This window comes from Balaenoptera physalus (genome assembly GCF_965194825.1).
Source record: "Balaenoptera physalus genome assembly, chromosome: 14".
NCBI classification, from domain to species: Eukaryota; Metazoa; Chordata; class Mammalia; order Artiodactyla; family Balaenopteridae; genus Balaenoptera; species Balaenoptera physalus.
Window position 1 is genome coordinate 68,125,759 of NC_138893.1, and position 9,440 is coordinate 68,135,198.

The 9,440-nt window shown below is 40.4% G+C and overlaps 1 pseudogene across 1 annotated transcript; it reads right to left on the reverse strand.

Moving 5' to 3' along the window:
- Nucleotides 1–3,061: 3,061 nt before the first annotated feature.
- Nucleotides 3,062–7,446, reverse strand: LOC309642343 (large ribosomal subunit protein mL45 pseudogene; annotated as a pseudogene). Its single transcript has one exon. The product of its transcript is annotated as a large ribosomal subunit protein mL45 pseudogene (transcript).
- Between the last annotated feature and the right edge of the window lie 1,994 nt (nucleotides 7,447–9,440).

Consider the following 9,440-nt stretch of genomic DNA (forward strand, 5'->3'; position numbering starts at 1 on the left):
AGGTGGAGATCAGGACTGAGGCATTCTATGCTCTGGGAAAAACTGGCAAAACAAGCCTTCAGATAGTTAGACATTTTCAGGAGAAAATTTTACGAACCTAATTTCTTGCATCTTCTCATACCCACTAAAAAGCACTAAAATCATTAATGGAGACATCTGCTCCTCATGAGTAGCAGCAACCCTCTACCAAGATGCGTGCTGGATTGCACATACCCCTTCACCAAAATCATATGTATGCTGACCTTCACCCCTACCTCTTTGGAGCAGTTCCTCAGAGCTATCTGAGAGGCTGTCTCCCAGGCTACGGTCCACAGTAAGTCCCCAAATAAAGTTGAACTCACAGTTCTCTCATTGTGCAGTTATTTTCAGTCGACGTATGGAAAAAAATAAATAAAACTAGACCCCTACCTCAGGCCACAAGTGGATTTTAATTTAATTTAGACCTAAATATGAAAAAAAAAACTTTAAAAATTTTTAGAAGAAAATATAAAAGGATACCCTTCTGACCATAGGGCATAGAAGAGTTCTTAAATAAAATACAACAAAACTCAAACCATAACAAAAAAATTGATAAATTTGAGTACATTAAAATTTTAAAACTTCGCTACAACAAAAGACACTATAAACAGAGTAAAAAACAAATTCAATTTGGAGAAGCTATTTGAGACCACATAACCAAAAAAGATTAGTATCTAGTTTACATAGACATCTATAAAATGATAATATATCACACCCTGATTAAAGAATAGAGGGCTTCCCTGGTGGCGCAGTGGTTGAGAATCTGCCTGCCAATGCAGGGGACACGGGTTCGAGCCCTGGTCTGGGAAGAGCCCACGTGCCGCGGAGCAACTGGGCCCGTGAGCCACAATTACTGAGCCTGCGCGTCTGGAGCCTGTGCTCCGCAACAAGAGAGGCCGCGATAATGAGAGGCCCGTGCACCGCGATGAAGAGTGGCCCCCACTTGCCACAACTAGAGAAAGTCCTCGCACAGAAACGAAGACCCAACACAGCCATAAATAAATAAATAAATAAATAAATAAAATAAACCCAAAGTTTAAAAAAAAAAAAAGTAAGTTGAAATATTTTTTTAAATAAATAAAATAAAAAAAGAGTAGAAATAAATATTCATATTCTAATAAATATAATTTAAAAGTACACACATTATATATAAATTATGTATAGTATATATTATAATAAAAAGAAATATAATACAATAATATTTAACTAAATAAAGTAGATGCAGATGCTTGTGATCAGAGAAACAACTTAATAGCTATGACTTGTGGCCTGATAATCTGCTCTGCCCCTTAGTGCTTCTCAGTGCTGGAAATCTATGTACCAATTTTTTTCAAGTCTGGTCCTTTATGTTTCTCTTAGGAATTTTTTCCCCTAATGAGATTATAAACTGTCAAGGATGGGGTTGAATTCTGCAACCCACATGCCTATTCTGCCTGCAGGTGTTTTTGGCTTACCTGGCATGACGCTTTTTCAAAGATTTAATTTGAATATCTCTAAGTAAAGCTGTGAATCTCCTCCATTCACAATAGGCCCCACTATTCTCTACAGTCTTATTTTCAGCACAAGTCCACATATTTCTTAGCTTCCTGATCGCTATATGCATCAGAGTTATGACTTCTGCCTATGGGCAGTGATTAGCCTTCATTTTTTTTAATGGATAAATCTATAAAGTCACTAATGGCCAGACAGTGTGCTATTTGCTGGAGCAATGCAAATAAAACACAGTCCCTGCCTTTGTTGGAGCTCAAAGCCTATTAGAGACAGACATAAGTAAAGAAATTGTAACACTAGTGAGTGCAATTAGAGCTATACACAAGGTAGCTCCAATAGCTAGGAAAGACTGAAAAGCAAAGGTAGGAGGGTGGAGGGGTGAGTAGAGGCTGTGTATAAAGGCTCCTTAGAGGAGATGATACCAGAACTACATTTTGAAAAATAAATTCCCAGGCAATCAAAAGGGAAATGAGCATTCCTGGAAGAGGGAACCTCATATCTAAAATCACAGGTAATCTGTATGGGGAGCACATCAAGTGTGAGAAGGTAATGGGAGATGAGGCAGCAGCTCAATTATAAAGGGCTTTGTATGACTTCAGTTAAAACTGTGGCTCTACTGCTTGTTAAATGGGTGACTTTAGACAATTTGTTTAACCTTTGTGTGTCTCAGTTTCCTCAAGAATCAAGTACAGATAATATTTTCTTCCAGTGTTCCAATGAGAGTTTAATGTGATAATGTTTGGTTAAATTCTTAGCATAGCACCTAGTACAATGAGGTGCTATCAGGAAATGTTAGTTTAATCTAACGCATAGGGCAGTTCTCCAGGCCTTCTGGTCACTTTGATAGCCTTTCTATGGGGACCCATTACAGCATTTCTTCTTAATGTTTACCTGTAGTCTCTAATTTTTCAATGATAAACACATATGACTTTCATAATAGAATTAAATAAAGCGTTTTTTATAATGATGACTTTTTGGTAGGCATAGACAAGCTTATTTTAAAATTTATACAGAAAGGCAAAAAACTTAAAGTTGGTAAAACAATTTTGGAAAATAACAATAAAGTTGGAAGAATCACTCTATTTAGGCTAGAATGTCAAGGCTTACTCCACAGCTACAATTATTAAGAGAGTGTGATATCTGGCAGAGGGCTAGACACATAGATCAATGGAACAGAACAGAAAACCCAGAAAGAGACCTACAGCGAGAGAAAGAGAGAGAGAGATAGACTGATTAATTTTTTAAACTGGTTCACATAGTTGTGAGGGGCTAGAAAATTCAAAATCTTGCAGAGCAGGCCAAGCCAGGCTGGAGAACCAGTGAAGAGTGAAGGAGGCACATGGCTGTGCATACCAGCCACCCACCTGAGCCCAGCCATCAGCCATGGTTGTTGAGGATGAGACGGCTAAAAAGACCTAAGCAGGATGGGAGAGCACCAAGGTGGTTCCTTCTACAGCATCATGGAGATGGATGACTTCGCAGCTCCCCGATTCACAGACTTCTCTGCTTCCAGCCACCTCACCCATGCTTCACCTCAGGAGTCGTTTTGCCATCAGGTTAGCTGAGGCTTATGGGCTTCTCCTTGTGGTTCTTCTCACAGTTTCAGCTGGGGGCCAGGGATCATTCCTGTCTTAAGGTTGGGCTGCTTAGGAAGTATCCATGGGGGTACTGTTGCATAATCCAGCTCCCAAAGGGATTTATCAGGTGCTTTTCAAATACAACATACTCCAGGACATCATTGGCCACATCTTCCTGCCCATACATCAAACAGCCAAACTGCTCATAGACAGTCAGAGTCTGCTGGATGTGCATGAGGACAGCGACCTGGCCATACATGTTGCCCTGGCTTCACAGACTTCAGCAGTGAATCTGAACCACTGGAGAGGCTCTAAAGATTCTACAAAGTTCTGGCAGATGGGCTTATGTTTGATGTCCCAGACCATATCCAGAAAACAGTGATCAGTCACCAAGGTGTGAAGCCAGTCGTGATCTAAGTTGTTTAGATAAATGTGAGCATCAATGAAGATATCCTTAGCTTTTTCAGGGAAGTCCTTCGTTTTAAAATTAGCATCATATTCTTTTATCTTCCGAATGGACAGTTGTGAGGCAACATTCTTCTTCCATTGCTCAGTGCTCTGTGTCAGGCTTCCTTTGAAAGAAATGACATGAGAGTAACACCCTCCGGAGGAACACAGGCATCGAAGACACCAGCTGTACAGGTCAGATGTGTGAGATGCTCCAAACGTTCCCGAGGCATGACCAGTCCCACTTTCTGGGCATTCTATAAACTCCTTTTCTGATTCATATTTGGGTTCACAAGTAGGGGGTATGAAACGTTTTTTAGTTCTCACTAGAACTACAGCTATGTACTGAGTCACCAGGACTGGCTGCAGAGACCACCATTCTAATGGCCTGGATAAGCAAGACAACCTACCCCGGCATGGAGGCTGCCATTTTTTTCATGCAAGGGCCTCTGGAATGGGGACTAAGAGTGAAGAGCCTGGGACAGGTGAGAAGGCGCATAGGGTGGAGCTAGCTCCATATGGAATCCAACTGCGTACCATAAACTAGCCAAATTGACACATAAAATTAAACATGACAGTAGCTTTTTCTGATAGCCAAAAAATAGAAACGGATTAGTGACTAAACAAACTTGTACATCAATACCATGGAATACCACTCAGCAATTAAAAAAAAAAAAAGAGCAAACCATTGTTGCAAGCAACAACTTGGATGGACCTGAAAGGCATGCTAAGTAAAATAAGCCAGTCTCAAAAGGTACTGTATGATTCCATTTTGTTATTTAATTTTAAAATAACAAAATTATGCAGATGGAGAACTGATTGGGTTTAGGAATGGGGACAGGGGATAGGTATGGCTATAAAAGGATTGTAAGCAAGACTGATGGAACAGTTCTATATCCTGACTGTGGTGGTGACTACACAAATCTACAAATGTGATGAAATTGCATAGAACTATACACACACACACACACACACAATTGGTAAAATCTGTGTAACCTCAGTAGATTCTACAAATGCCATTTGCCTGGTTGTAATATTATACTATGGTTGCCCTTAAGGAACTGGGTGAAGGATACATGAGACCTCTTTCTATATTATTTTTGCAAATTCCTGTGAATCTACAATTATTTCAAATTAGAAGTTTTAAAAAGTGCGGGGGTTTAATTTGGTTAGGTTGTACCCAACCAAATTAATTATTCACAACTATCTGCGACCTGCTCACTGTACATCAACTATATGATATAGACTTTCTATTGGTAATTTTGTGCTCCATTTTTAAAATCCATGAGCCTCTGAATGTTTCTCCAAAACGTGTAAAAGATTAATCATGGTCAGCCCTATTGGCAGACACCAAAAGAAGCTTGTAACCATCGATCTCTGTTACACAATTTATTTATCTATGGATGCTTCTCTTCTTTTACCCATAATTTCCTACTCGTGGAGGGAGGGAGGCAGAGAGTTTTCTTTGGCTGACTTGGTGTTTGGCAGCCACTTCATAGTGAAACTGGTCTGTGCTGGGCAACTGAGATGCAAACCAGCAGGTACAGAGAGAGAACGACAGATCTGGAAGACAAAGATTCCTGTCCAGATCTACACCTTGCACACAACGAAACCGCAGAAATGACAACTAATATAGTGCAAGGCGGGGAGGGGCATAGTTTTTCCATCAGTAAAACTTTGATGCCAAGGGGGCCATGTGCCCAACGCAGAAGGCAGAGGGATGGTGATAAAAGGAGCCATCTAAAATTAAATTGTGATTAAGCACCAGGATCGAATTACAAGATAAATTTCAAACAGTAATAAAAGTTTGCAAAGTCCTAGGTGAGTTTTCTGAAAATGTAAATTGATACGCATTTACATATCTTACATGTATCTATATGATTCCCCAATCAGATTGTAAGTTCCTCAAAAGTTGAACCCTAGAGTGGCTGGTCTAGTTTGCTGCAAGTACTAGCATTCAATAAATTACAGAAGATACTGTACTACTACTCACATGTGCTTAGTACCTAGTTTTGGCGTTCTTTTGCACATGCAAATTCATTCTGTTTAATCCTCACAACTATGCCATTAGCACATCTTATTGCCTGCATTTTGCAGACGTGGAAAAGCACTCAGAAAGTTTTAGTGACATGCTCAAGGATTTATATAGGCAATAAGTGGGAGGACTGACAGTCAAATATAGGTCTGTGTGTCTGGCCCTAAGACCGTGTTCTCTCAATAGCAATCAATAGTTCATGATTATAGTTCTAATGACACAAAAAGTTCCTTAAGTTGCTTTCTGAATCAAGCAATAGTAAGTTAGGTTCTATATCATTTTAGTGTTAATTGAAATTGGGAAGTCTGGATATAGTAACTCTTTATAGAGAATATAATTGGTCTATAGTGCTTCCCAACATAAAAAATGATATTAGTTAGAGGGAGAGAAGGGAAAGGAAAAAAACTGAAAAGAGGAAAGAAAGGAAGGTTGACTCTGTGCTGGCTTTAGAAAGGAGCTTTATCCAAGTTTCAGAGCACTGTGAGGTTATTGCAAATTCTGAATTATAGCAGTTTCCAATTACAAAACTATTTTGGTGACATCTTAAAACTTGCAGGTAGTATTAGGAACTTGTGTTGAAGGACAACACAGATTGTTTGTGTCAGCAATAGAAGGTACAAGCCCTGCCCCATGCAAAATTTTTACTTCTACCAAGTAATTCCAGAGGCATTTTTTATAATTAAGGGGTAATATAAAACAAAACAAAAATATCTGATACAGCCTCTCAAATAGAGCATAGGATTAGAGCTGAAGTCTAATGTAAAATGTGGAGTGAACTGCATTAGCTGCTGAAAATGTAGAACTTAACCTGAGTCCTGTACTCCTGGAAAACAGGGATGATCAATACATCCTTTTGTATTTCAGAAAACAGCTTACTGCAAAGAATCACCCTTTCACATGTAACTTATATATAAGATGTTACAGAAAAACCCAAAGAAACCTTTTGGCCAACCCAATAAAACCCACGGATGACCCCACTGTTTATCTATGACAAGGCCAGACACAGACCCTTGAAATTTCCATTCTTTGTCTTATAAAATATTGGTTGAACTATTTGTCCCCACTGAACAATCTGGACACTAACGTGACTTGACCAAACTTTCATCAGGCTTCTCTCCTTCCCCCGGGACCCTGAACTGTGGCCCACCCTTGAGCTTGAGCAAGCACTGGGACACAGAACAAAACCCTTTAACAGCCTCTCCTGAGAATCAGCTGACCACAGAAAAAAAGACATTTTCTGCTGAACTGACCAATCAATCCCCTGCTCCCCCGACTCCCCACACTCAGATCTTTCTAGCCTTGTTTATTCCTCCCTTTAAAAGAAACCCCTTTCTGCCTGGCCTTGGCAACATTTGTAGATACTATGGTCAGAGTCTTCTGTTGCAGTAGTTCCTTTCCTCTTACTGTAACAGTCCCTCCCTCCTCTCAACTGCAATAGTCTTTTCAAATAGAGTCCCTCCTTACCTAAGTCTGGATTTGTTTTTTATTTGACACTGCCTAAAGATGGAGTTTCTAATATTTTAGGAAGTATTTTTCTCCTCTGTCAAAGTTTGCTTTTATTTATGATTTCTCTTTTATGGATTTTAAGTATTCATGCCTGGTTCAGAAGTCACACAGGCAGAGGGATCAAACCCTCTAAGGGTATTAACAAGCTTCCCACATACCTCTTAGGTTAAAATGGAAATGAATAGGTAGGAGGGCTGCCTCCATATGCAAACACCTCCAGATAATCAATTCGATTCTAATATCTTGCTGGCTGCAGAATTACAGCTTCTGGGCCATTTAATTCACTTCCAGCTAATGCCTGAGGTGCCAATGCACACCAAAGTAAAAAGAAAAAGTAGATCAAACTAAAATATTTCCTTAGCTCACAGCAAGTTAAAAGCCTGGCCAGGGGCTTCCCTGGTGGCGCAGTGGTTGAGAATCTGCCTGCCAGTGCACGGGACACGGGTTCGAGCCCCGGTCTGGGAGGATCCCATATGCCGCGGAGCAACTAGGCCCGTGAGCCACAATTACTGAGCCTGCGCGTCTGGAGCCTGTGCTCCGCAACGAGAGAGGCCGCGATGGTGAGAGGCCCGCGCACCGCGATGAGGAGTGGCCCCCGCTTGCCGCAACTAGAGAAAGCCCTCGCACAGAAACGAAGACCCAACACACCCATAAATAATAAATAAATTAACTTAAAAAACTCCAAGTTTCACAGAACATCTTTGTCATCTTATCCCTGAACTGGCCCAAATAAAAAGTTTGCCAGTGTTTACAAACTATCAACTTTGCACCTTGAAAATATTTATGTTATCACAGAAGGTTCAATGGCATTATTCTCAAAAACAAAAGTGAGGATACCATAGACTGGCAAAGGGTATTTTTGGCTAGTGCATTTAATAATAGGTAAAGTCATAAGTAAGTTAAAAATTGTAGATCACATTTAATTATGTATATTTAATGAATTACTTACTGAAATCATAGCTAACTTTAAACATCCAGAGTATGTAGTATCTATAGTCATAGGGTGTTTTTGTTGATTCTTGCTCAGAAGTCTCTGGTACACACTGTCATGGTCGCCAGGATCAGCAGTGTGCTGCGAAATGTTTAAAAACTGGCTCTGGGGGAGAGGGTAGGCCCTGATGGGTTGCACTTGCCAATTTCCACGGTGTAATTACTCCCACCATGGCTCATTTGAAGCTATCAATGTGACTGCACTTGGAGTTGAGAAAGAGATGCTCAGCAACACACCATAAAGATACAATAGAAGTAAATAACCTCAAGAGAGCATAATAATAAAATGAAGTAAGATAATTAGGAAGTGATGAGTTTTGAGTATATATAATTTTGGGTTTTAATATAACATTTAACTGTAAGTTTGTGTAATTTAACTTTTAATAATGGCTGTGTGAAACAGCAGGCTTGCAAAATCCCTGGAAATTTAACAGTTTCTGTAGTGCCCACTAGTGAGTCCAGGATCCATCCTTCACTTTGGCTACAACCCCTAGAGGACTAGGTAACATTATTTAAGACAGAAATGATTTGGCTCACAGAAGCTTAAAGGATTTTACTGGCCAAAAGGCATATACTACCTGTGGTGGGTTGAACTGTGGCTCGCAAAATATATGTCCAACTGGATCCTGTGAATGTGAGCTTATTTGGAAAAAGGTCTTTGTTGATGGAATTAAGTATCTCAAGATGCGATCATCCTGGATTATCTGGGTGGGCCCTAAATCCAATGACCCATGTCCTGATGAGAGCAGACAGACAGAAGAAGAGAACACACAGAGACACAGGGAGGACATCCACGTAAAGAAGGAAGCAGAGACTGGAGTGGTCCATTTACAAGCCAAGGAATGCCAAGCACTGCCAGCAGCCACCAGAAGCTAGGAGAGAGGCATGGGACAATTCTCCCTCCTAGGCTCCAGAAGGAACCAACCCTGCTGACATCTTGATTTTGGCTGGCTAGCCTCCAGAACTGTGAGAAAATTAATTTCTGTTTTTTTAAGCCACCAAGTTTGTGGCAACTTACTATGACAGCCTTAGGAAACTCATACACTACCCCATGACAATTAGTCTTGGTCAAACTGGGCTCAGAGAAAGAGGCTTTGGAGACTTTAAAAGCTATACATTAATAACTTGGAAAATTATGCAGCACTGTAATCATGTACAGTCATAGTGGAGGAGATGGGTGAAGTTTCAAGGGGAAGACAGCTTACTGGTGGTATTCTTCTCTGCCATAAAATGTCATCTCAATACTCCTTATAGATCAGGCATGGCTTGACTCCCTGGTGACCCAGACATAACCTCAAACGTACCAACAGCCAAGGCTTATTTACCAGGTGGGGGGAACAGATGTTCTTAAATTTCTCAGCCATAGCCTTCTTTTT